The sequence below is a fragment of the Budorcas taxicolor genome, chromosome 2, assembly GCF_023091745.1.
Source record: "Budorcas taxicolor isolate Tak-1 chromosome 2, Takin1.1, whole genome shotgun sequence".
Lineage (NCBI taxonomy): Eukaryota > Metazoa > Chordata > Mammalia > Artiodactyla > Bovidae > Budorcas > Budorcas taxicolor.
Window position 1 is genome coordinate 155,254,709 of NC_068911.1, and position 26,908 is coordinate 155,281,616.

Below are 26,908 nucleotides of genomic sequence, written 5' to 3' on the forward strand. Positions count from 1 at the left end.
ATCAGTGCAAAGAAATAGAGGAAAATAATATAATGGAAAAGACTAGAGACCTCTTCAAGAAAATTAGAGATACCAAGGGAACATTTCATGCAAAGATGGGCTTGATAAAGGACAGAAATGGTATGGACCTAAGAGAAGCAGAAGATATTAAGAAGAGGTGGCAAGAATACACAGAAGAACAGTACCAACAACATCTTCATGACCCAGATAATCACGATGGTGTGATCACTCACCTAGAGCCAGACAGCCTGGAATGTGAAGTCAAGTGGGCCTTAGGAAGCATCACTACAAACAAAACTAGTGGATATGATGGAATTCCAGCTGAGCTATTTCAAACCCTAGAAGATGATGCTGTGAAAGTGCTGCACTCAATATGTCAGCAAATTTGGAAACCTCAGCAGTGGCCGTGGACTAGAAATATCAGTTTTCACTCCAATCCCAAAGAAAGGCAATGCCAAAGAATGCTCTAACTACCACACAATTGCACTTGTCTCACACGGTAGCAAAGTAATGTTCAAAATTCTCCAAGCCAGGCTTCAGCAATACGTGAACCATAAAATTCCAGATGTTCAAGCTGGTTTTAGAAAAGGCGGAGGAACCAGAGATCAAATTGAGAACATTCGCGGAATCATCGAAAAAGCAAGAGTTCCAGAAAAACATCTATTTCTGCTTTATTGACTATGCCAAAGCCTTTGACTGTGTGGATCACAATAAACTGTGGAAAATTCTGAAAGAGATGGAAATACCAGACCACCTGACCTGCCTCTTCAGAAACCTGTATGCAGGTCAGGAAGCAACAGTTAGAACTGGACATGGAACAACAGACTGGTTCCAAAAAGGAAAAGGAGTACTTCAAGGCTATATATTGTCACCCTGCTTATTCAACTTATATGCAGAGTACATCATGAGAAACGCTGGGCTGGAAGAAGCACAAGCTGGAATCAAGATTGCCGGGAGAAATATCTATAACCTCAGATATGCGATGACACCACCCTTATGGCAGAAAGTGAAGAAGAACTAAAGAGCCTCTTGATGAAAGAGGAGAGTGAAAAAGTTGGCTTAAAGCTCAACATTCAGAAAACTAAGATCATGGCATCTGGTCCTATCACTTCGTGGCAAATAGATAGGGAAATAGTGGAAACGGTGGCTGACTTTATTTTTGGAGGGTCCAAAATCACTGCGGATGGTGATTGCAGCCATGAAATTAAAAGACTCTTACTCCTTGGAAGGAAAGTTATGACCAGCTTAGACAGCATATTAAAAACCAGAGACATTACTTTGTCAGCAAGGGTCCATCTAGTCAAAGCTGTGGTTTTTCTAGTAGTCATGTATGGATGTGAGAGTTGGGACTGTAAAGAAAGTGCCAAAGGATTGATGCTTTTGAACTGTAGTGTTGGAGAAGACTCTTGAGAGTCCCTTGGACTGGAAGGAGATCCAACCAGTCCATCCTAAAGGAGATCAGTCCTGGGTGTGCATTGGAAGGACTGATGCTGAAGCTGAAACTCCAATACTTTGGCCACCTGATGCGAAGAGCTGACTCATTAGCAAAGACTGTGATACTGGGAGAGATTGAGGGCAGGAGGAGAAGGGGACGACAGAGCATGAGATGGTTGGATGGCATCACCAACTCAGTGGACATGAGTTTGGGTGAACTCCAGGAATTGGTTATGGACAGTGAGGCCTGGCGTGCTGCGATTCATGGGGTCGCAGAGAGTCAGACACGACTGAGTGACTGAACTGAACTGAGCTGAAGGACCGTGCCCCAAGACTGCACTATTGTTCCTTGGCCGCTCCTCTCTCGTCTCTGTATCCCCTCCCTTCCCTGGTTAGCAATGGTTTGAACCTGCTCTTTGGAACTCGAGGAAGGTCTTGGAGGGTAAACAGAAAGGTACCTGCACCCAGAAGCCCCACAGTGCCCTGCTTGTTTTCATAAGTGCACCACAGCCCAAGAGTGAAAAAAGTTAAATGATGTGACCATGTTCTTGCCTCTTAAAATGATGAAGTGCTGTGAGAGTGTATGTGGTCTCCTGCCAGCTCTCCTTTCCACTCTAAGAATAGCTGGACATAAACTCTATAGAAGTAAGTTCTGTAGCATATCTGTAGCTAAAATGCGATGTCAGGAGCATGTTAAAAAGAAGTTCCAGAGTCATTGTTTCTAAAAATAATGTTTTAAAAAAGCATACAACTCCACAGATGGCTAAGCCCTTCCAAGCATATTCTTATCTCAATCCAACAGCATTTTTGTGATATTAATGCCTACATTTACATAAGATGAAACTGAGGATGAGATATTAATATCACCCAGATCTCATTTTCACTCCAGCCCTCTTCTTACTTCATTGTACTGTGTCAAGCTTAATATAAAGGTTCTTTAAGAATCAAATGAAGAATCTTCGAAAAGTGTCCAACAGGCTAGAAATTAAAGGATTTAAAGACATTTAAACGTTCAATAAAGACTGGACAACTTGTGTGTGTGTTGGGGTGGCGGGGGGGGGGGGTGTTCTTTTAAAGGAAAGTTTGTTCCTTTCCACTCAGTACTAGCAGCCTTGGCTTCAGTTTCTGTCAGCTTCTCAGAAAGCTCCTGAAGCCCCTACTCAGCTGGCCCTTGTTGACTGGAAAAAAAGTAAAACAAAACCTACAGCATGAGAGTTGTGAATTAAGTCATATTTGGGGCAGAATAAGGACTGTAGTCCAGGAGATGCCATTTCAGATAACTCTGAGAAACTGTTCCAAAAAGGCATGGGGGGAGTCAGTCTACATGTGATTTTAGTAAAGAGGGAATACATGCAATCAGACTCATAGTTTTTGCAAGTTTTTGCTAATCTCTAGGCACAAGGAGTGGATATCACTATGAAGAATTTTAGTCCTTTCTAGATACAAGGAGGTGCAAGAATTGGGCTCATAAAATATTCTCCTAAAAATATCTATCTGAAGACCTGTCAGTTTTCCCAGAGCACTGAGTGCCTCCTTCCTGATATCCACCCTGGACTCCTTTCAGGGATGTTGAAGGTCAGCAGCTGCAATGAAGAAGTGGATGGCAAGTGCCAATTTGCAGGTGACACATTCAACCTAAGAGATGCGGATGGTCTGAGAGCATAAAGGGGTTTGCCAGAGTTTATCTTAAAATACTAATCTATATTTTCTTCTGCAAATAAAAACCTGATTAGATAAATCCCTAAATACACTGCTGGCTGAAAAATGAAAGAAGGTGATCCTATTGAATTCTTCCTGAGCCCTATGCTCCTGGAAAACAGAAACCATGAAGATAATCCACTCACCCTTTTGTGTTCTAGGAATGATTTACTACAAGGAACCATCCTTCTCCGGATGACTTAGACAAGGCTCACAGCCCCACCCCCACCTTGTTTACCTGTAACAAGGCTGGTCATGACCCCTCTAGTTCCCATTCTTTGATTTATAAATGGTTTTAACTCCATCCCCACTGGCCTATCTGGTCAAAATACCTGCTACCTTGACTTGATCAAACTTGAGTTGAGCTTTTCTCCATGGCTGGACCCTGAATTTTGACTCATCTCATACCAGCCAGCACACAGCCCCTCCTGAGGATAAGCTGACCACAAGATAAACAAGGCTCTGATCCACTGCCCTGTCCACCTCCCCACACCCAGAGAACACCTTTGCAGTACTGATCATCCCTCTGGATGAAAGAAAAGCCCTTTTCTGCCTGGTCTTTGAACACTCACAGATCTTACAATCAGAGAGATCTTCCAGTCCTTTCATTTAAAAGCTGTCCTTGCCTAAATCCAGATTTGTTTTTCATTTGATAAAGACAATAGAGAATTCAACCCTGAAGTCCCTCTATGTGCTGTCCTATAGTTCTCACTTTCCAAGATCATTTTGGCAAAATGTGCTTAGTGTCTGCTCCCTCTTATGCAACATACAATCTTTTGTATTGCTGAATAGCTTTCAGGAAAGCATTTGAATTCTTCCTCTAACCAAAGCAGCATATAAACATTAAAGAAAATGAGAAGAAGCAGTTATTTTGCTTAGGCTAGTATTTCACATACACTTGAGACTAGATAGCTGTTTAAACACAAAGTGATTTCCGAACTTTATTATTATAGCTCCAAATCACAAATGCTAGAGAGAGCTACATTCAAATGTAACTCCAAAAACACCTTCCACTCCTCAGTATTAAATTATTTCTATTGTCTCTTGCTTTATATGGGGGCTTCTTCGGTGACTCAAATGGTAGAGAATCTGCCTACCATTTGGGAGACCCAGGTTTGATCCTTGGGCCAGGAAGATCCCCTGGAGAAGGGCATGGCTACCAACTCCAGTATTCTTGCCTGGAGAATCCCATGGACAGAAGATTTGCTTTAGATAAACTTCAGGATTGGCTTTCCCAGCATTAACTAGAATTTGCTGTATGGTATCTCCTTCTCTTGCCTGGAAAATCCCATGGACGGAGGAGCCTGGTAGGCTGCAGTCCATGGGGTCGAGAAGAGTCGGACACGACTGAGTGACTTCACTCTCACTTTTCACTTTCATGCATTGGAGAAGGAAATGGCAACCCACTCCAGTGTTCTTGCCTGGAGAATCCCAGGGACGAGGGAGCCTGGTGGGCTGCCGTCTATGGGGTCGCACAGAGTCGGACACGACTGAAGCGACTTAGCAGCACCGTCTTCTCAGCTGTGTCCAGGTAGTCAATCACCTTGTTTTGTTACTACTTCAAAAGAATAAATACTCCACAAAAAATATAGGTTTTAAGGAATGCTATATCATTTTAAAGTAATGTATGGAAAGTTGGTTTTAATTCTACTAGGACATCTAGGCTATTGATTAACTCTATCAAATATGTGTTCTACTTTATGTACCAGAATTCAAGGGCCTTAATTTAGCCAGTTGTATGATGAGGTCTGTAGTAAGGAGGCATACAATATTTTTTTAGCCCTAGATATTCTAGTATGTAACTTAGAAATTATATACTAGGATTTGTATTAAAGAAGTTGTCACAGAATTTTTTGCTTGTTTGTTTGTTGGCTCCACCACATGGCATGCAGGATCTTAGTTCCCTAACTGAGGATTAAACTCTAGCTCCCTGCAGTGGAAAGCTGGAGTCTTAACCACTGGACCACCAGAGAAGTCCCATCCTATAAAATTTTACCTCCTAAGATTCTTAATTTTCTCCTAGAGTGCTGGCTACAAGCTGTAAAGTCTGAAGTTGTTTATCAATAGAAGTGGCATTTTTTTCTCTTATTTTTTTCTTGAGCTTGGTAGATACCAAAAGCAGGACTTTTAAGCTGAAACATCTAAATGATCTTCCTTCACAGGGGAAGATATAAAACAGAAAAACTACAAAGTAAAGACAGTCAACTTAAAACCGTTCCTGTTCATGAGGTCTTCACTTCTCAGATGGGCTAGTGAGCGGAGTCTCATTCTCCAGGGAGCCCCAGTGTGTCCTTTTATTCATTTAGTAAAGATTTTGGGACTCTACTGGGCACTTGTAATTTTACGTTTCCTACAATTCTGGAAATATTCCCTCACTTTGAGCCTATATCATCTTTATTTTGCCTGCTCATGTTAACCATCTAATGAATCTCCTTACAGCAATTCTTATGACCTTCAAATCCATCCACCCCACAGCATATTGTTGTTGTTCAGTCACTCAGTTGTGTCTGACTCTTTGCGATCCCATGCACTGCAGCTTGCCAGGCTTCCCTGTCCTTCACCACCTCCCAGAGCTTGCTGAAACTCATGGCCATCGAGTTGGTGATGCCATCTAATCATCTTATCCTCTGTTGTCCCCTTCTCCTCCTGTCTTCAATCTTGCCCAGCATCAGAGTCTTTTTCAATGAGTCAGTTCTTCACTTCAGGTGGCCAAAGTATTGAAGCTTTAGCATCAGTCCTTCCAATGAATATTCAGGATTAATTTCCTTTAGGATTGACTGGTTTGATGTCCAAGGGACTCTCAAGAGCCTTCTCACACACCACAGTTCAAAAGCATCTATTCTTTGGCACTCAGCCTTTTTTATGGTCCAACTCTCACATCCATACATGACTACTGGAAAAACCATAGCTTTGACTCTACGGACCTTTGTTGGAAAAGTAACATCTGCTTTTTAACACACGGTCTACATTTGTCATTGCTTCTCTTCCAAGGAGCAAGCGTCTTTTAATTTCATGGCTGCAGTCACTATCTGCAGTGATGTCTGTTACTGTTCCCTTGTTTCCCCATCTAATTTGCATGAAGTGATGGGACCGGATGCTAGCCTGTAGAATGACCTATCTCAGGAGCCCAGTGGTGCGTCATTTAGCTCTCTGGTCTTATATAGAGTGACCTCTCTCAGGTGCAAGTATGACGATGGTCCACTGTTTAGAACATATTAATGTCCAAGCACCTTAAAATAATTGGACTTCTGCCTAAATCTCTACCTTTAACCTTCCCCCGATCTATTCTCTTCTCTGGAATCACAGAACTATCTGCTGATGACCCCCACATCCACCCCAGGTCCTGCCCTGCAGACACACCCACCCTTGACTTTATCCCTCCTTCTACTGTTGCCCCTGCTATCAGCTTCAAGTCTCACCACACACATTGTCTCTAGAAAACCTTGAACCTGTATTGTCCACTTGTGTGCTCAGTCGTGTCTGATCCTGCGACCCCATGGACGGTAGCCCGCCAGACTCCTCTGTCCTTTGGATTCTCCAGGCAAGGATACTGGAGTGGGTTGCCATTTCCTCCTCCGGGGAATCTTCCCTACTGAGGGATCAAACCTGCGTCTCCTGCATTAGCAGGCGGATTCTTTACCACTGCGTCATTCTCTGCTAGCTGGTTCTTTATTATTCCTTGAACTTGGCATGTAGTAGCAGCGCAATACATAATTATTGAATAAAATAAGTAAAGATTCATAATTCTATGAAGAGGATTTCAGAGCTGTCCCCCTTGAGGGGACAGATGTAAAGAAGTAATTACAATTCAGGGTACTAAAGATACATTAGAAAAACCTATAAAGTGCTAAGAGAGCATCCTAGAGATGTTTTTAAAATGAAATTGTTGGACTTCCCTGGTGGTAATCCACCTGCCATTGCAGGGGACATGGGTTCGATCCCTGGTCTGAGACGATCCCATATGTTTCAGGGCAACTAAGGTTGTATGCCACAACTACTAAACCCTTGCTTTAGAGCCCATGCTCTGCAACAAGCGAAGCTACCACAATGGGTGATCCATGATCACTGCAACTAGAGGAAGCCTGTACACAGCAATGAAGAACCAGCACAGCCAAAAATAGAAATAAAATTAATTTTAAAAAAGTAGTTGTTTCCCATCCTGAGTCATTCTGCAGGGCCCTGCTGGACAATCAGGACCCAAATTTGGTCAAGATATCAAGGCCTGTTCTGTAAGCAAGTAGTAATTCTATGTTTTATGTTTCTCAAATGTAAAGGGGTCTTTGAACCAGAAGCCAGATTTTATTTGCCTTTTTAAAAGAGCCTCAGATTTTCTTTCTCACCTTGTGATTGGTAAGCAACAACTTAGTTAGTTGTTCATTCATTCACTTGAAAAACATCCAGCAAGATCGATTATGAAATACTATGCTAAGTCCTAAGGATTAAGCAGTGAACAAGACAAACTCCATCCTACTGTCCTGGAGTTTACTTGTAGGCAAAAGAGAGTAATAAGTCCAAAATAGAAGTTGAAGATTGTACAATTATTGTTTACAGCATGATCAGGGTGAGAACAGAGACCTACTTTAGAAATGCTGTTCAAGAAGAAGCATTTGGTGGTAGTTTCACTTAAGTCTTATAGTATGAGAAAGAGCCAGACAGGTGAAGGCCCAGGGGAGAGAGCCCCAGGCTGATAGGTGGAGAGGGCAAAGGTCCAAAACTGAGTCAGAACCAGGCACTGTCCCAGACTCTGGGCCAAGCATCCCCTTGTGGGTGGGGATGGAGCTGATAAATCAAAATTCATAGTCTAAGTGCAGGCAGAGTAGAGTTCTGTGAAGAAAAATAAAAGCAGGGTATGCAGACTGGTGCCAGGCAGCTGTCTTAGGTCAGGTGGTCAGGAAAAACCTTCCCATGGAGGTGGCTTTTGGACATGGGGCTGATTTTACTTACAATTTACTCACATTGAAATTGTTTATGGCAAATCTAGAATGTTCAAAATTATCAACAGTCTTTGTAACTAATTACTGTATTCATTTGGAAACCAATATTCCCAACAAGTCTAAATGGTAAACAAGCCTTCTAAAAAGACAGCTGGATTTTAAGTGGAAAGACACCTTTGAGGTGGTCTTTTCTAACTTTAAAACCCAACTTTTCCTGTGATTCAGATCTGGTTATTGTTCTTCAGTCACTAAGTTGCTTCCTACTCTTTGTGACCTCATGAACTGCAGCACACCAGGCTTCCCTGTTGCTCAATATCTCCCAGAGTTTGCTCACATTGAGTGAGCAATGAGTCAATGATGATATCCAACCATCTCATCCTCTGCCGCCCTCTTCTCTTGCCCTCAATCTTTCCCAGCATCAGGGTCTTTTCCGATGAGTCAGCTCTTCACATCAGGTGGCCAAAGTATTAGAACTTCAGCTTTACATCAGTCTTTCCAATGAATATTCAGGGTTGATTTCCTTTAGGATTGACTAATTTGATCTCCTTGCTGTCCAAGGGACTCTCAAGAGTCTTCTCCAGCACCACAGTTTGAAAGCATCAATTCTTCGGTGCTCAGCCTTCTTTATGGTCTAACTGTCACATCCATACATGACTACTGGAAAAACCATAGCTTTGACTATACGGATCTTTGTCAGCAAAGTGATATCTCTACTTTTTAATACTCTGTCTAGGTTTGTCATAGCTTTTCTTCCAAGATGCAAGTGCCTTTAAATGTCATGGCTGCAGTCACTGTCTGCAGTGATTTTGGAGCTCAAGAAAATAAACTCTGTCACTGTTTCCACTTTCTCCCCATCTGTTTGCCATGAAGTGATGGGACTGGATGCCATGATCTCTGTTTTTTGAATGTTGAGTTTTAAGCTTGCTTTTCACTCTCTTCTTTCACTATCATTAAGAGGCCCTTTAGATTCTCTTCACTATCCTCCATTAGAGTGGTATCATCTGAATATCTGAGGTTGTTTATTTCTCCCATCAATCTTGATTCCAGCTTGAGCTTCATCCAGCCCAGCATTTCACATGATATACTCTGCCTGTAAATTGAAAAGGCAGGGTGACAGTGTACAGCCTTGATATACTCCTTTCCCAATTTTGAACTAGTCTATTGTTCCATGTTCAGTTCTGTTCCTCTTTGACCTGCATACAGGTTTCTCAGGAGATAGGTAAAGTGGTCTGGTATTCTCATTTCTTTAAGAATTTCCACACAGTCAAAGGCTTTGGTGTAGTCAGTGAAGCAGAAGTAGATTTTTTTTTTTTCTTTTGGAATTCCCTTGCTTTCTCTATGATCCCACAAATTTTGGCAATTTGATCTCTGGTTCCTCTGCCTTTTAAAAATTCAGCATGTATATCTGGAAATTCTTTGTTTATGTACTATTGAACTATCCTAGCTTGAAGGATTTTTGAGTATTACCTTACTAACATGTGAAATGACCGCAATTGTACGGTAGTTTGAACGTTCTTTGGCATTGTCTTTCTTTGGGATTGGAATGAAAACTGACCCTTGGCACCTCATCAAAGAGTTCTGTAAAAATTGTGGCATTGCTCATCATCCTAAGGACCCCAGCCTGACGGTGGAATGTAGAAGTTGCAGAGGAAAGGACTCCGAGGGGAAAGCATAGATGTGCCTGTCAGCCTGGAAGGCTGAGGCTGGCCTTCTCAAGTCGAGCTTCTCTCATTACAAAGGGTCACAGGGAGGTTATAGCCCCAGTTACAGTCCTGTTGGGGAGGTACTGACTGTGTGATCAACAGCCCCTTTTACTAGCTAGAGTTAATCACTCACTGACCGGCTGGTAAATCAATGGTGCCCTGCTCTCCCCCCCTCCGCCTCTCCTATGTCCATCCAGCCTCCTTCCTTCACTCCCTGCAGTGAACAGGCGTCAGGAAGGGAGTTCTCTGGGATGCTTGTCTGGTCCTGCTCAAAGACTGGCTCTACAGGAGGACAGTCATCTAACTCCAGGGGAGGAGAACCCATTCTTCTCTGCCTGGGAGAAACCTTGTAATGAAGGCATCCTGCCAAGGATGAAGAGGAAGCAGCAAAAGGAGGGGGAAGAGGGGGGGGCGGGGAATGGGAGAATGGAGGATGGATGGGGTGTGTTTAAAGGGACAGAGGAGGGGAAGACAGTCTTTTGGAGGAAAGACATCATTGCAGCCAAATGAAAAACTTGATTTTTGCAGATGATGGGCTAGAAAATGTCTACATGTCAAAGGCACTGTAATCTTAGTTCTTAGACTATTTTCATTTCAGGAGGTGGTGAGTTACATTTTTGAGCTCTAGAAGTTAATGTCAGTAAGTTTATTCCAAGCAGGCCCTGTCGTAGGACTTACTAGACTAGTGGCCTCTTGGCAGAGAGGCCAAGGAACCAGGCTGCTGGTAACCTGGACCAGAGCTGAGCACGGTAAGCTCTCACCTTGAGCCTGACTAGGTGTACGTCCGAACCTTGCTTGTCGGAAAGGTGTGACCAGCTAGTGGAATTAAATCTCAAGGTCAAGAGAACTGTTCATTCAGGCACTCTGACTGAGCGGTTTCAGTTGTGAGATGTGAGAGCCTTCACCTGAACTTTAGGGCCATAAAAAGAGACTATTCACAGGGTTTGTACATTTCCCAGGAGGAAGGTGAAATCTCAGACCAGGGCCTGTTACTTTCCCAAGTGAGACGTGAAGCTGGGGCTTCTGAGGGCAGTGAAGGGTGTTCCGGGGAGCAGTGCTGCCATCACAGCGTGGATGCTTACTTTTACAAGAATGTCCCTGATTTCCATTCGGACAAAAGAGAGGTGATAACCAGGAGAAGTTGAGGGCAGAACAGTGAGGAATGTCCGGGACACTGATGAACATCTCGTGGATTGAGGGTGTTGTAGAGAAAGTATATTCAGGTCTCTTGACATTATTATTTTTACTTACTTAATTTATTATTATTTTTTTTACTGCACTGGGTCTTCGCTGCTATGCTCAGGTTTTCTCTAATTTCAGCAAGGAGGGGCTCCTCTCTGCTTGTGGTGCATGGGCTTCTCATTGCGGTGGTTTCTCTTGTGGTGCACAGGCCCTAGGGCACACCAGCTTCAGTAGCTGTGCACACAGGCTCAGTTGCTTTGTGGCATGTGGGATCTTCCCAGACCAGGGATTGAACCTTTGTCCCCTGCATTGCAAGGCAGATTCTTAACCACTGGACCACCAGGGAAGCCCAAGACTTCATTTTTTAAAAATAAATTCTGTTTAAAAATATTTATTTAAATGCACCTATGTCTTCTAGCTGCGTGATGCAAACTCTTAGTTGCAGCATATGGGATGTAGTTCTTTGACCAGGGATCGAACCCAGGACCTCTGCATTGGGTAGTCATTGGACCACGAGGGTAGTCCCAGGTCTCTTGACTTTGGCTCAACCAACTTTGGCACACAAGGTTGATAGCCACTCCCTCTGCACAGTCACCATGTCGACAGTCATTCAGAATGAGTAGGAAATTGGCTTTGCCCAGTGTTGATAGCCCAGCTCGTGACGTCAACCTGAGAATGGAAATAGGTGTTGTGTAAAGAAATATGAGAGTCTGCTTGGCTGTTCCCCTGGTGAGTTGAGTAGATGCATATCCAGGGCGCCTTCACCGAAAGTGGACATCATCTGCGTGGTCATAAGTGAATTTTCTTTCCTACATCCTGTGATTATGGCTCCCGTAATTTTGTTAGCCTGCATATTGAGTTTTTATTCTCATGCATTTCCTTAGCTCTCCATTTCCTCCCCACCCTCTTAACTGGTAATTTCGTTTGCTCATGGATTGCTGTATGACAGAGCATCTCATCATGAAATGGTGCTTCTCCTCCCCCCAACATGTGTGCAGAGGTTTCTAGCACAAGGAAATGCAGCCAGCAATACCAGCCTTTAGAGACAAAGAATTCTCCAGCTAAACTGGAGAATTTGGGGTGTGAAGGGGACCAAATCCAGGGTAGGTCTGACATTGCTTTCACAATGAAAAATGGTTTTACTTCCTTAGGGCTATAGCAAGCATTGTGTATCAGCACCACAAATTCAGATTCCTTTCTGTGCAGTACAGCTAACTGGTCACAAAGAAGGCAGGCCACAGAGATGTGGTTGATGGTCATTCAGAACTTGGGTGGATACAGTGGTGTGACTTGACTCTGGAGTCTTTAAATCCCTTTAGACATAAATCTTTTTAATTTCTTCTGAGTGACCACCCCCCCACACACCCAATCTTTCCTAAATTCTACAAGATTGTAAACTGGAGACAAAGGTGAAATGAACTCTGACAGAACATGTAAAGAAAGCCTGTGATAGCCTGAAAAACTAGGTGTGGAATGTCAATGTTGTTTAGTTTCTAAGTTGTGTCTGACTCTTTTGAGATACCATGGACTGTAACCAGTCAGGCTTCTCTGTCCATGGGATTTCCCAGGCAGGAATATTGGAGTGGGTTGTCATTTCCTTTTCCTGGGGATCTTCCCAACCTAGAAATCGAACCCATGTCTCCTACATTGGCAAGTGGGTTCTTTATCACTGAACCACCAGGGAAACCCAGAATGTCAATGACCATTAGCCTAATGTTAGGTTCATGGTTCATCAGGTCATCATGATTGGTGCTCCAACCTCACACCACGTCCAGAGGCTCTTATACACAAATGCTTCCATAGAAATACAAGCGAGTGCAGTGCGGTCACATTTTCTGCTGTCTCAGGGTAATTCAAGCCTAGACATTCTCTAGGGCAAGATGTGTTTCAGGGTATAATAAGCTAGAATCTCATTTTAATGTTACCTACGCTGGGGAAGATTGAAGGCAAAAGGAGAAGGGGGCAGCAGAGGATGAGATGGTTAGAAAGCATCACCAACTCAATGGAGATGAATCTGAGTGAACTCCGGGAGGTAGTAAAGGGCAGGGGAGCCTGGCATACTGCAGTCCATGGGATCGTAAAGAGTTGCACACAACTTTGTGACTGAACAACAACATGCTTTTTCCAACAGAATATTTTTTTTTCCAGAAAATTATGAGACACATTACAAAAACCCAGATATTATAGTCTACAGAGCTGTTTTTATTGTGTCATGGGTTTAGATTTTTAATGATGGTGGAGGTGGGAAGGACGGTTTAAAAAAAATGTTTTGTTTTCATGACCAGCATTTTTAAGACAAATGCTGTCTCAGTCTTTATGGGGAAACACAAGTTTACTTGGGTAACATTAGAATGACCCGAGCTTTAGAAAAGGTCTGGGCAGCTGTTCTTTATGCCACACTCATGATTTCCTTTTGGTGAGGCACAGATAGGTTCATTCATAGAACATGGGTGATAAAATGGGGGCACATTTGTAAAATATGGATGAAATAGGGTTATTGGTCTAGAATTGCTCGATTAGGTTTTTTGTTTTTTTTAAATCACCAGGAATCAGGATATGCACATGAAAATGTCTTGGGAAAATTTCTTTTCTTTTTTTTTTTTTTTAATTTTTTTTTTTTTTTACTTTATTTTAATTTACAATACTGTATTGGTTTTGCCATACATTGACATGAATCCACCACGGGTGTACATGCGTTCCCAAACATGAACACCCCTCCCACCTCCCTCCCCATAACATCTCTCTGGGTCATCACCGTGCACCAGCCCCAAGCATGCTGTATCCTGCGTCGGACATAGACTGGCGATTCGATTCTTACATGATAGTATACATGTTACAATGTCATTCTCCCACAGCATCCCACCCTCTCCCTCTCCCTCTGAGTCCAAAAGTCCGTTATACACATCTGTGTCTTTTTTGCTGTCTTGCATACAGGGTCGTCATTGCCATCTTTCTAAATTCCATATATATGTGTTAGTATACTGTATTGGTCTTTTTCTTTCTGGCTTACTTCACTCTGTATAATCGGCTCCAGTTTCATCCATCTCCTCAGAACTGATTCAAATGTATTCTTTATAACAGCTGAGTAATACTCCATTGTGTATATGTACAAAAATATGGAACGTTTCACGAATTTGCGTGTCATCCTTGCGCAGGGGCCATGCTAATCTTCTCTGTATTGTTCCAGTTGTAGTATATGTGCTGCCGAAGCGAGCACGGAAAATTTCCAGGTTATAAATTTATTATTTAAGTTTCACCTACCAGTATCATCATCTTATTACACCTATGCAGAAAAATAAGAGAGCGACTTCCCAGGAAGGGTCCTTTGAAGGTGGAGAATAGCACTTTTCTGAATTACTGCCAAAGCATAGCTCATATTTGCTTTATAACATGCATCATACATAGGCTGCTGTTAGCAATGTTGGTTTTTAACATCTAAATGGGTCCCAAGCTGATGTATGTATAAGCAAGTGCGGATTTAGATAAAGGGAGCAGCAGCTCATTATTAATGCATGTGTGGAAAAGCTCTAGCTTGCTGTTGCTAAAGATGGGAGTTCTGGGGAGAATGAAGCTCATTGTGGAAGCTAATATTAGAAATGGTTAGTATTAAAAATGGTACCACTACTGACAAAGGATTTACTCTGTTTAAGTACTGTCTTTTGAGACGTCTTCGATTACAGAGTTGAATTGCCTTTTACAAACACAGATAGAAAGGAGTACAGAGTTGAAGTGCCCTGTCTTATTTTGAAGCTTGATATGAAATGATATATAACTGACTTATTTCTAGTTAAAGAAGATATGCCCATTCGAGGGATAGCACTCATAACATCCTTTTGCCCTAATCACCTGCTCTGGAACATTCTGCTTTGGGGAGACCTATGGAAATTTTGAAATTTTACGCCTTTGGTAAAAAGAGTCTCTTCAGACTACATATCCCATTTAAAGAAAAAAAAAAAACAAGAGAAAAGATAGACAAGAGAAAGGATGAGAATCAAGAGCAAGGTTGATTCATAAGGGATGGTCAGGAGTTCCTTCTATTATAGCAAAAACTATGTAGTAAAATGATATTGAATTATACATTTTATTAAATATATATGAAATATTTCTAATGTACTATAAGCATACTGAAATAATATAAATAATAGGACTGAAATGATATAAATAGGAGAAGGCTGGTTGTGAATTGTTGTTTCATTGTAAGTGTTAGGAGCACAGATTTATATTGGTTCACTTGCCTTCAACACTCAAGTCTGTCCACCTTCAAGAGAGATGTGAGGCCAACTTTTGACGGGCTTTTCCTCTGGAAGGTGGCAGAGGGCTCACTCCCTAGCTGTTTCAAATCAGTGTGTAAATTGCAGACCACCAACGTTTTTTCTTGTTTAATTTTGGGGGGATTTTGGTGACTATAATGTATTATAATGTCAGTGATTATGATGTCCATTTTATGTCCCCATGGGTTTTATGTCCTCATCTGTGTCCCAACTGTATACAGTGTAGATCTTATTGTTGGTACCCATGATGTACAACAAAGGAAGACTCTTAAGTCCTCTACTTTTCACCAGTCCTGGATGATACCTATATAGAAAGGATGGAAGATTCTCAGGATATTGGGGGTAGAATTGGGGCAAGGATTCTGCAGTAGCTGAGGGGCTCTCTCTGCCTCATGCCTTTGCCAAGGAGGATAGACCAGGATTCAGATTCCTCCGAGTCCACATGAACCATAAAACCCCACACACATTTGCTCTGGTCCGATTCATGGTCATAACAAAAAATGTTTGATGATGTGGTTGTTGAGGACGATACCCACCCCAGCATCCAAAGTGCGATAGTAGTTGTCATGGAGGCAACCAGTTGACCCTGCATGTGGCCCAAGATGCTTTTCTGGGGCCCTGGACTCTCACTTCATTGACTTCCTTTCTTTGTTGGTTTTAATTTATTATGTATTTATTTGGGTGTATTGGGTCTTTGTTGCTGTGAGTGGCTCTTCTCTAGTTTTAGCATGTGGGCTTCTCACTGCAGTGGCTTCTCTTGTTGGGGACCATGGGCTCTAGGGTGCTCGGACTGCGGTAGCTGCAGCATGCAGGCTCAGTGGTAGCGCATGGGCTTAGTTGCATGTGGGATCTTCCTGGACCAGGGAAGAAACCTGTGTCTCCTGCATGGGCAGAAGAATTCTTAGCCACTGTACCGCAAGGAAGTCCTTCATTGACTTCTTGATGTTATTGTACTTGGCAACATATCGCCAGTGAAAAAGTGAAAGTGTTAGTCACTTGTGTCTGACTCTCTGCGACTCCATGGGTTGTAGCCAACCAGGCTCCTCTGTCCGTGGAATTCTCCAGGCAAGAATATGGGATTGGGTTGCCATTTCCTACTCCAGGGGATCTTCCCAACCTAGGGATTGAACCCAGGTCTCCCGCATCGCAGGCAGATTCTTTACCTACTGAGCCACCGGGGAAGCTCACACATCTCCAGATAGCAAGTCAAATCCAGAACAAATCAAATCTTCAAGGAGCCTGTCACCCCAAGAGCCTAGTTGATGAAATGAGTTTTTTTCATTTTTTCTTTAAATATACACATCTTGGTTTCAGTGTGTACCTGTAAAATATAACAATCAGATCATGTTTTCTTGAGTGTTTCACTGAAAAGGAGTGAACCAGTTTGAAGACCAACGTTAAAGTGATAATAAAATGAGTGGTCCGTGGATATAACAGAATCTAGAAAATGGTTTATGAGTGACTATCATTTAAAAAACCCTCATAGAGCCAGGCAGAGTGAATGAGAGCATGGAGGAGACCTCCAAACCCAGCTTGGTAGGAGGGACAGAAAAAGTGTTCCATTGGCCATCTAGCTATGTTCCAGTTAATACTGTGCTGACTTGGGGACTTCCCTGGCAGTCCAGTGGATAAGACTCTGCACTTCCTGTGCAGCAGCCCCAGTTACATCCTTGGCTGGGGAACTAAGAGCCCACATGCCTGGTGCAGTGTAGGCCCCGCCACCCAAAACACAACCCCAAAAAACTATGTTGACTTGATCTTGAAAATATTACAAAGCTGGTATTTTAGGCTGTTTTTACCTCATAAAGACCAAATATGATGCTAGTTGGTGGAGTAGATTGGCAGAGGGTTTAGATGTAGGGCTGTTGGCTCAAATTGCTTGGGGGAATTTCTTTGGGGCGATTTTCCTGAATTGGGGGTAGGGGTTCTAATTTGTGAAGAAATCCTGTTAGCAGGTTTTACTGTTTTTGGTGCAGGTAAGAGCAGTGTTCTTGGGCTTCCCTTGTGGCTTAGCTGGTAAATAAAGAACCTGCCTGCAATGTGGGAGACCTGGGTTCGATCCCTGGGTTGGGAAGATCCCCTGGAGAAGGAAAAGTCTACCCGCTCCAGTTTTCTGGCCTGGAGAATTCCATGGACTCTATAGTCCATAGGGTCGCAGAGTCGGACACGACTGAGTGACTTTGACTCACTCACTTAAGAGCAGAAAGAGTCTCAGATGAATAGTCCATCCGTCAAGGCTGAAGACGGACTTCTCTTCAGCTTGAAAAATCTGAGACTATATTAATTGAAATTTATACTTAAATGCCTTTTTGTGTATGTATGTGACTGTTGCCTAGACTGGTTGGCTGGGTTACCCACAGAGATCTGTGGCAGCGTGCTTGGAGATGAGAATAGTTTGTGGGGTTTTTTTTTCTTTCTTTCTTTCTTGTTTTTTTTTTTTTTTTTTAGTTTGTGGTTTTAATCATATGAGGAAGTTGAGCATGGCATGCGGCTAATGTCACATTTTTGCTTTCAGTGGTCTATAAAGTAAAAGTTTTGATCTTTTTGTATTATTTTGCAGTTTGTTTTTTTTTCTCCCTGTGGTCAGCAGGACTGACAATTGATATACTTAGAAATGTGAAGTAAGAGTCTAATAATGAGAAGTTTTCTTTGCAGCACTCACATATTTATTGGAAGCAAGCCTTATTGGTTTTTGCATGAGAACTCAAATGACACACAAGGCACCGACTAACCCCCAGTGGATCCACCATCCACAGTTTGCCCTGTAAGCTACACGCATTTGCTTATAAATACATTTTTAAAATTACAAATAGGATCAAAATATACTCTTGGTGCCTTTCATTGTTTTCATTTAACAGTATATCCCACAATGGTTTCTTCATATTTACATAATTTAGCCAGTGTCCTGCTGTGAATGTTGAATTGTTTCCAGCTTTTGTGGTTAGTTGGCTCTCTGAAGGAAGATGGGCTTCTGCATGTTTTAGCTTTTGCGTGCTCCGCATTTCCTAAGACTGAAGACACCCATTCCCTCAATGGGTGCCATTTGGGATGTGACATCTGTCCAGTGGTGAGTAAAGGACACTGGTCCCAGACTTCTGCTGGACTGGTCATTGTTGGAGTGATGTGGATAAGTATTTGGCAACTGTCTCATCAGATGTGATATCTAAGACTCTTAGCCCCCAGGGCAGTCAGGCAGCCTCTAGTGAGTGTTCCATGGATCTAATGGGTTAGGATCATAGAATTTGGGTTCTTTAAAAATAGGTGTCTGGTTTCAGTAATAACTGTCATGCCAGGTTTGAGAGGGTGGGGTGAAAAGACCTTAGGATTTTGAATCAGCAAAATTCAAACTCAGCTTCTCTACTCATTGTAATATCTTTAGGTTCCCTGGTGGTTCAGTGGATAGTGTCTGCCTACAATGCGGGAGACCCGGGTTCGATCCCTGGGTCGGGAAGATCCCCTGGAGAAGGAAATGGCAACCCACTCCAGTACTCTTGCCTGGAAAATCCCATGGACTGAGAAGCCTGGTAGGCTACAGTCCATGGGGTTGCAAAGAGTCGGACACGACTGAGTGACTTTCCTTTCTTTTCCTTTCCTTTCACCTTCTTTTAAGCATTTCCTGTTTTACAATTTCCTCATCTGTAAAATAGGAATGATATGAATAGTAAAACAAATTATGTCAGTGAAAATACACTTTCAAATCACTGTACTAATACTAGTTATTATTTAACCCAAGTCATTCTTAATAAGGAAAAGAAGCCTCAATTGTTTTAAAGTAACTTTCCTAAAGACATGCATACATATATGACTTACTTACTTATCTTTGTACCTTTAGTGTTTGTCTTCAAAAATTTCAGAAGCAGATCTGAGCTTGAAAAATTGGAGCGTTAGAAGAAACAGGAAAGTGTTGTCACTTAATTGTTTTATTTTTCTTACCTGCCATTTGTGCTTTCTTTATTATATCTTAATTTTTATAGGATGTGGACTATGTCAAGACCAGTTTGCTGATAACCTTCTGTGATTTATGGTGTTTGCTCTGTAATTTCTTTGTTTCGGTGCTTCAGGCATGGAATGAAATTTTATTAGTTTGAAGTTCGAATTGCGCGTCCCAGTGATTCACCATCACCCCATCCACCCCACCCCACCCAATCCCCCACAGACACACAGAAACCCACATGACACACACTATAGAAGGGCTTTGAATTTTAAAAAGTAAATAAAAACAATGCCGCAAGCATGAGAGGACATTCACCAGGCGAAAAGAACCTTTACACTGAATGGTAAGCAGTAGTCTCTCGAATGTTCCCCCATAACCATAACAAAGAGCTGCTTTTAATCCACTCCCTGAAGCCAAATAGAAGGCCACAGAGCAGTGTGTATTCCTGGAGAAAAAAGAAGTCTGGGTAAACAAAAGCTGCACAGGCTAGTGAAGTCACTCTCTCTCTCTCTATTTTGAGGGGGTAAAACTATTGATCTAAAAAGCCTCCAGAGCTTAAAATTGCTCTTAAAATGAATCCCATCCTCATGGGTTTGAGTAGGTAGGACTTTCAGCTTTCTGTGTCATGGGCAGTCACCACCTCAGTGCCCTGTAGAACTGGGGTTTAGGGGCAGAGTTGGGCAGGACTTTTGAAGAAAGTATCAGTAGCAGCCATAGCTGCTTCTATTGAATCAACATTTGAAGGCATTGTCACTAACATTTTGAAGTGAAAGACTTCAGGGACACATAGAAGAGGTATTGCAGAATCCATCTTGATATCTGGTTTCTCTTTTTTCTCATTGTGATACAGTTCACATACCATAATATTAACCTTTCTAAAGAAAATAATTCAATGGCTTTACTATAGTCACAGAGTTGTGCAACCATCACCACCGTCAACATCCACAATATTTTCATCTCCCTAAAAACAAGCCCCATATTCACTAGCACTCACTCCCCATTCCACCCACCAAACAGCCCCTACCCCCCAGATAACCACTAATCTCTATGGATTTGCCTATTGTGAACACTTCATGTAAATGGAATACACCATATTTGCCATTTTCGTCTGACTTCTTTCATTTAGCACACGGTTTTAAAGGTCACCCTTGCTGTAGCATGTATCAGTACCTCATTGTTTTTCAAGGTCAAATAATACTTCATTGTACGGATGTACCCTGTGTTTTAAATCCATTCATCAGTTGATGGACATTCAGTTTAAACTTTTAACATTGGGGCTATTGTGAAGGATAATGCTAAGAATATTCATGTACAAATTTCAGTGAGGACATGCATTTTGAGGGTTCTGGAATATGTGCCTATTGCAGAAACCAGTACTCAAGCACCACACTCGGAGAGCTGGAGAACTCAGGTTTATTACGTCGGCAGGTCCAGAGGAGTTAACGCTCCAAGCACTGAGCCCCGAACAAAGGGATTACAGAGTTTTTATAGACAGACTGTAGTAGGCAACACTAGCTGTTAATAGGCTGGTTTAAACTAGGGAGTTTCGTGTGCGCGGGAACAGCAGTCAAGATGGGGGAGGGATGTCTGACCTGGACCCGCGTGATTAAGCAGGTTTGCAGGGGCTGGGCAATTGCAAAGAGTAGGACAAGGGTGAGTGAGATAAACTCCAGTTCCTAGTATTGCAAGTCCCCACTTTCTGAGGCTACATGACCTGCGTGACCTAGACTTTGCAAGGGGCAGGCTGAGTTACAGAGGCAGAAGGAGAAGGAGGTCATGTAAAATTTTAACTTTTCCTCTTCATACCTAAGAATTGGGTGTCTGGTCTTTCTTTATCCAAATTATAGTGTTAGTAACCTGAGAAGAAGAGGACTGAGCTTAATTTGGACAGATTAAGAAATGGGATGAATAGAGAAGCTGTGGTCTTTGGGCTACATCTCATTGTTCTCTGTTGCTTCTAAGTCACTTCAGTCGTGTCCGACTCTGTGTGACCCCATAGACAGCAGCCCACCAGGCTCCCCCGTCCCTGGGATTCTCCAGGCAAGAACACTGGAGTGGGTTGCCATTTCCTTCTCCAGTGCATGAAAGTGAAAAGTGAGAGTGAAGTCGCTCAGTCGTGTCTGACTCTTAGCGACCCCATGGACTGCAGCCCACTAGGCTCTTCCATCCATGGGATTTTCCAGGCAAGAGTACTGGAGTGGGGTGCCATTGCCTTCTCCACATTGTTCTCTAGAATGAGGAAATGAATTCCTGGCTTTTTAAAAATAAATCTGTCAATTCAGTTCTGTTCAGTCACTCAGTCATGTCCAACTCTTTGCGACCCCATGAATTGCAGCACGCCAGGCCTCCCTGTCCATCACCAACTCCCGGAGTTCACTCAGACTCATGTCCATCGAGTCCGTGATGCCATCCAGCCATTTCATCCTCTGTTGTCCCCTTCTCTTCCTGCCCCCAATCCCTCCCAGCATCAGAGTCTTTTCCAATGAGTCAACACTTCACACAAGGTGGCCAAAGTACTGGAGTTTCAGCTTTAGCATCATTCCTTCCAAAGAAATCCCAGGGCTGATCTCCTTCAGAGTGGACTGGTTGGATCTCCTTGTAGTCCAAGGGACTCTCAAGAGTCTTCTCCAACACCACAGTTCAAAAGCATCAATTCTTTGGTGCTCAGCCTTCTTCACAGTCCAACTCTCACATCCATACATGACCACAGGAAAAACCATATGGGTGGACCATAAACCCTAGTGACTCACAATGTTTCTGCCCCATGAGACCTGAGTAACATCTTGCGTGTATGTGTGTGTATGTGTGTGTGCTCAGTGATGTCCGACTCTTTCAGACCCTATGAACTGTAGCCTGCCAGGCTCCTCTGTCCATGGTATTCTCCAGGCAAGAATACTCAAGTGGGTTGCCATGCCCTCCTCCAGGGGATCTCCCCAACCCAGAGATCAAAAACCCATGTCTCTTGCATCTCTGCATTGGTAGGCGATTTTTTTTTTTTTTTTAACCACTGCACCACCTGGAACAGCTTACATGCCTCTTAGTTAATTGCTTGCACTATGATTCCCCCGTGGTGATGTGGACTATTGGTGAAGCCAGAGGGAAGAAAGATGTTAGAGTTTAAAAATGTGTGGTTTTGAGGGGCGTTGGAGGTGTAATTTGAAAAGAGCTTCTCCGTGTTCCTTCCACCCTGCAGAGGAATCAGCTTTATTATAACAGTGAAGCCCTTACACCATGGGGAGGGGGAGATGGATGCTTGGGGAGGGGGATTCTTTGGGAGGAGGAAGACAGAGAGGGGTGGGCAGCGAGCAATCCCAGAGCATAAAAAAATCAACGTGTGGTTGTTCTTTAAAATCCTGTGGGGCTTTACTGGTCTTGTTATTTCAAGATTCTTCTGTTTCCTAAACTATCTAGGTTTTTATTTATCCTGGCTTGAAGACCAAAGTTCTGTTCATCAGAGCTGTGTTAGACATGGAAATATTATCATTTTGGATTGTATTGGCTTGGCCAAAAATTTGTTCGGGTTTTCTGTTAAATCTTGCGAAAAAACCCAAACTTACTGGCCAACCCAGTAATAAGCAGGAATGGCCACCACACTAAGAGAAAAAGTGCTGTTTTTTCTGCTCGCCCCAAAGAGCCCCAGACATCAGTGTTGATCCTAGGTTGGAAGTTCTTCCACCTTCTGAAGATACACTGCATTTGGGCAGAATTTGTGCCTTCTGTTTGGTTGGGGACAGCAGTAGGTGATCAGGAGAAATGGCTTTTCTTTCCACGGGCTACAGTAATTAGGGGAGAAATAAGCAAGTGGGCTAATTTCTCATCGTGAAACACCACGGGGCCCTAGACCCATCAGCACCAGGCAGGGGACCAGCCAGGTGGCAGAGGCTAATGAGCTGTAATTGCTTCCTGTCTCACCTCCCCATGGATTTTTGCTTTTACACTTAGGCCTTGGAGGCCTCAGCCCAAAGGAGCGTGATGGATGACGGAACTTAATTTAGTTCCTTTAGGTAGAAGGGCCTTTTAACAATGCAGAGCAAAGTCCTTCACGGAAGGCACGCCATAATGAGTTAATCATTGTACTCCTTCCCTGAGAACTAAATGGAGCTCTCTTCTGCCACAGTATTCTTTTTAATAGACTTTACTTTTAGAGTGGTTTTTAGGTTCACAGCAAAATTGAGCAGGAATTATAGAGTATTCATAAATAACCCTTTTACCCACATGCATATGCTCCACCAGAATGGGACATTTGTTACAACCGAGGATCCCACACCAGTATCCCAAGTCCTTAGTTTACATTAGGGTTCACTCTTGGTGTTGTACATTTTATGGGTTTGGACGAATGTTTAATGATGTGTATTCACCCTTAGAGTATCATACAGAATAGTTTCAATGCCCTAAAAATTCCCTGTGCTCCACTTACCCATGTCCCCAACCCTCGGCAATCACTGGTCTTTTTACTGTCTCCGTAGTTTGCTTTTATCAAAACGTCACATAGATGAAATCATACAGTATGGAGCCTTTTCAAGTGCTGTAAAGATACTGTCTGTGACCCAGGAAACAGGTCTGTACCAGTTACCAGTTCTGCCAGTGCCTTGATCTTGGACCTCATCCTCCAGAACTGAGAGAAATGAATTCCTGTTTGTAAGCCATCCTGTCTGCAGCTGGTTGTTGCAGCAGCCCAAGCTGGCTAGGAGAACAACAATTTTTTATGATGTGGTTGACATGTAATAAACTGTACATACTTAGTTTTATTGGGTGTAATTCACATACTATTCATTCATTTTTTAAAAGTGTATGATTCAGTAATTTTTAGTGTATTCACGAAGTTTGTGTGTGTGTGTGTGTGTGTGTGTGTGTGTGTGTGGGTATTAGTCTCTCAGTCATGTCTCTGCGATCCTGTGGACTGTAGCCTGCCAGGCTTCTCTGTCTACAGGATTCTTGAGGCAAGAATACTGGAGTGGGCTGCCATTTCCTTCTCCAGGGGATTTTCCCATTCCAGGGATTGAATACGAGTCTTTTGCATTGCAGGTAGATTGAAGTTGCTCAGTCCTGTCTGACTCTGCGACCCCATGGACTGTAGCCTACCTGGCTTCTCAGTCCATGGGATTTTCCAGGCAAGAGTACTGAAGTAGATTGCCATTCCCTTCTCCTGGGGATCTTCCCGACCCAGGGATTGAACCCGGGTCTCCTGCATTGTAGGCAGACGCTTTACCCTCTGAGCCACTAGGGAAGCCCCTACTCATGAAGTTTGCACATATTTGAAATGTACCATGTGGCACATTTTGATATGTGTACATACCCCTAAAATCATCATAATTTAGATCCTTGTCACTGAGAAATTTCAAGCCCATTTGTTATTTATTTCCCTCCTGGCAACTGTTGACCTCGTTTCTATTTTGTAAAGTCATTTCCATTTTTAAGAATTATATATACAGGGACTTCCTGGAGGTCCAATGGTTAAGATGCTGCGCTTCCACTGCAGAGGTCATGGGTTCAATTCCCTGGTCTGGAAACTGAGAATCCCCCATGCTAAAAAATAAAAGGGGAGGTGGGAAGAATTTTATATAAATAAAATCAGATAGTGTGTACTGTTGTTTTGTTTTTGATCTGACTTCTTCATTCAGCAGAATTACTTTAAGATCTAGTAAAAGTGAAGTTGCTCAGTCCTGTCCAACTCTTTTCAACCCCATGGACTGTAGCCTGTTAGGCTCCTCAGTCCATGGAATTCTCCAGGCAACAGTACTGGAGTGGGTTGCCATTTCCTTCTCCAAGATCTAGTAAAGTAATGCTCAAAATTCTCCAAGCCAGGCTTCAGCAATACATGAACCGTGAACTTCCAGATATTCAAGCTGGTTTTAGAAAAGGCAGAGGAACCAGAGATCAAATTGCCAACATCTGCTGGATCATCAAAAAAGCAAGAGAGTTCCAGAAAAAATATCTATTTCTGCTTTATTGACTATGCCAAAGCCTTTGACTGTGTGGATCACAATAAACTGTGGACAATTCTGAAAGAGATGGGAATACCAGACCACCTGACCTGCCTCTTGAGAAACCTGTATGCAGGTCAGGAAACAACAGTTAGAACTGGACCTGGAACATCAGACTGGTTCCAAATAGGAAAAGGAGTCCGTCAAGGCTGTATACTGTCACTCTGCTTATTTAACTTCTATGCCGAGTACATCATGGGACATGCTGGGCTGGAAGACGCACAAGCTGGAATCAAGATTGCCGGGAGAAATATCAGTCACCTCAGATATGCAGATGACACCACCCTTATGGCAGAAAGTGAAGAAGAACTACAGAGCCTCTTGATGAGGGTGAAAAAGTTGGCTTAAAGCTCAACATTCAGAAAACGAAGATCATGGCATCCAGTCCCATCACTTTATGGCAAATAGATGGGGAAACAGTGGAAAGAGTGTCAGATTTTATTTTGGGGGCCTGCAAAATCACTGCAGATGGTGACTGCAGCCATGAAATTAAAAGACGCTTACTCCTTGGAAGAAAAGTTTTGACCAACCTAGATACCATATTGAAAAACAGAGACATTACTTTGCCAACAAAGGTCCGTCTAGTCAAGGCTATGGTTTTTGCAGTACTCATGTATGGATGTGAGAGTTGGACTGTGAAGAAAGCTGAACGCTGAAGAATTGATGCTTTTGAACTGTGGTGTTGGAGAAGACTCTTGAGAGTCCCTTGGACTGCAAGGAGATCCAACCAGTGCATTCTGAAGGAGATCAGCCCTGGGATTTCTTTGGAAGGAATGATGCTAAAGCTGAAGCTCCAGTACTTTGGCCACCTCATGTGAAGAGTTGACTCACTGGAAAAGACTCTGATGCTGGGAGGGATTGGGGGCAGGAGGAGAAGGGGACGACCAAGGATGAGATGGCTGGATGGCATCACAGACTTGATGGACGTGAGTCTGAGTGAACTCCAAGAGTTGGTGATGGACAGGGAGGCCTGGCGTGCTGAGATTCATGGGGTCGCAAAGAGTCGGACGTGACTGAGCTGAACTGAACTCATCTGTGCTGTAGCTTGACTTCTGTAGTTCAATTTGTTGTTGCTGCTGAGAAGTATTCAATTGTATGGGCTTCTATGATGGATCAATGGTAAAGAATCCAATGTGGGAGATGTGGGTTTGACCCCTGGGTTGGGAAGATCCCCGGGAGGAAGAAATGGCGACCCACTCCAGTATTCTTGCTTGGAGAATCCTATGGACAGAGGAGCCTGGTGGGCTACAGTCCATGGGAATCTCAAAAGAGTGAGACACAACTTCGTGACTAAATAACAATTCAATTGCATGATTATTCCACAATGGAAATCAGGTTGTTTGCAGTTTAGAGCTGTTAAAGAAGCTGCCATCAACATTCATGGACAAATCTATGTATGACTTATGCTTTCACTCCTTGTGGGTAAATACCTAGGATTGGCATGGCTGGGTCCTATGGCAGTCATTTGTTTTAGCTTTTTAAAAAACTGCCAAACTGTTTTTCCACAGTGATTGTATCATTTTGCACCTCTTCAGTGCTGTATGGAAGTTCCAGGCTCCCCCTCCTCCTCAACACCTCCTATGGTCAGTGCCTTTAGTCTCAGCCCTTGTAATACATGGTGTGTCTCACAGTTTAAACTCCACTGGGAACTCTCCTGATGCTCCAGTGGCTAAGACTTGATGCTCCCAACGCAGGGTGCCTGGGTTCAGTCTCCGTCAGGGAACTGGATCCCGCAGGCTGCAACTAAGGACCCTGGTGCAGCCAAATA

At 43.0% G+C, this 26,908-nt stretch overlaps 1 protein-coding gene and 1 non-coding gene across 2 annotated transcripts in view; one reads left to right on the plus strand and one right to left on the minus strand.

Moving 5' to 3' along the window:
* Positions 1–26,908, plus strand: part of SGPP2 (sphingosine-1-phosphate phosphatase 2) — a 155,265-nt gene that overhangs the window by 77,130 nt on the left and 51,227 nt on the right. The window lies entirely within an intron of this gene.
* LOC128044110 (U6 spliceosomal RNA) lies at positions 14,062–14,168 on the minus strand. The gene has a single exon (XR_008199078.1). It is a non-coding gene; the product is annotated as a U6 spliceosomal RNA (small nuclear RNA).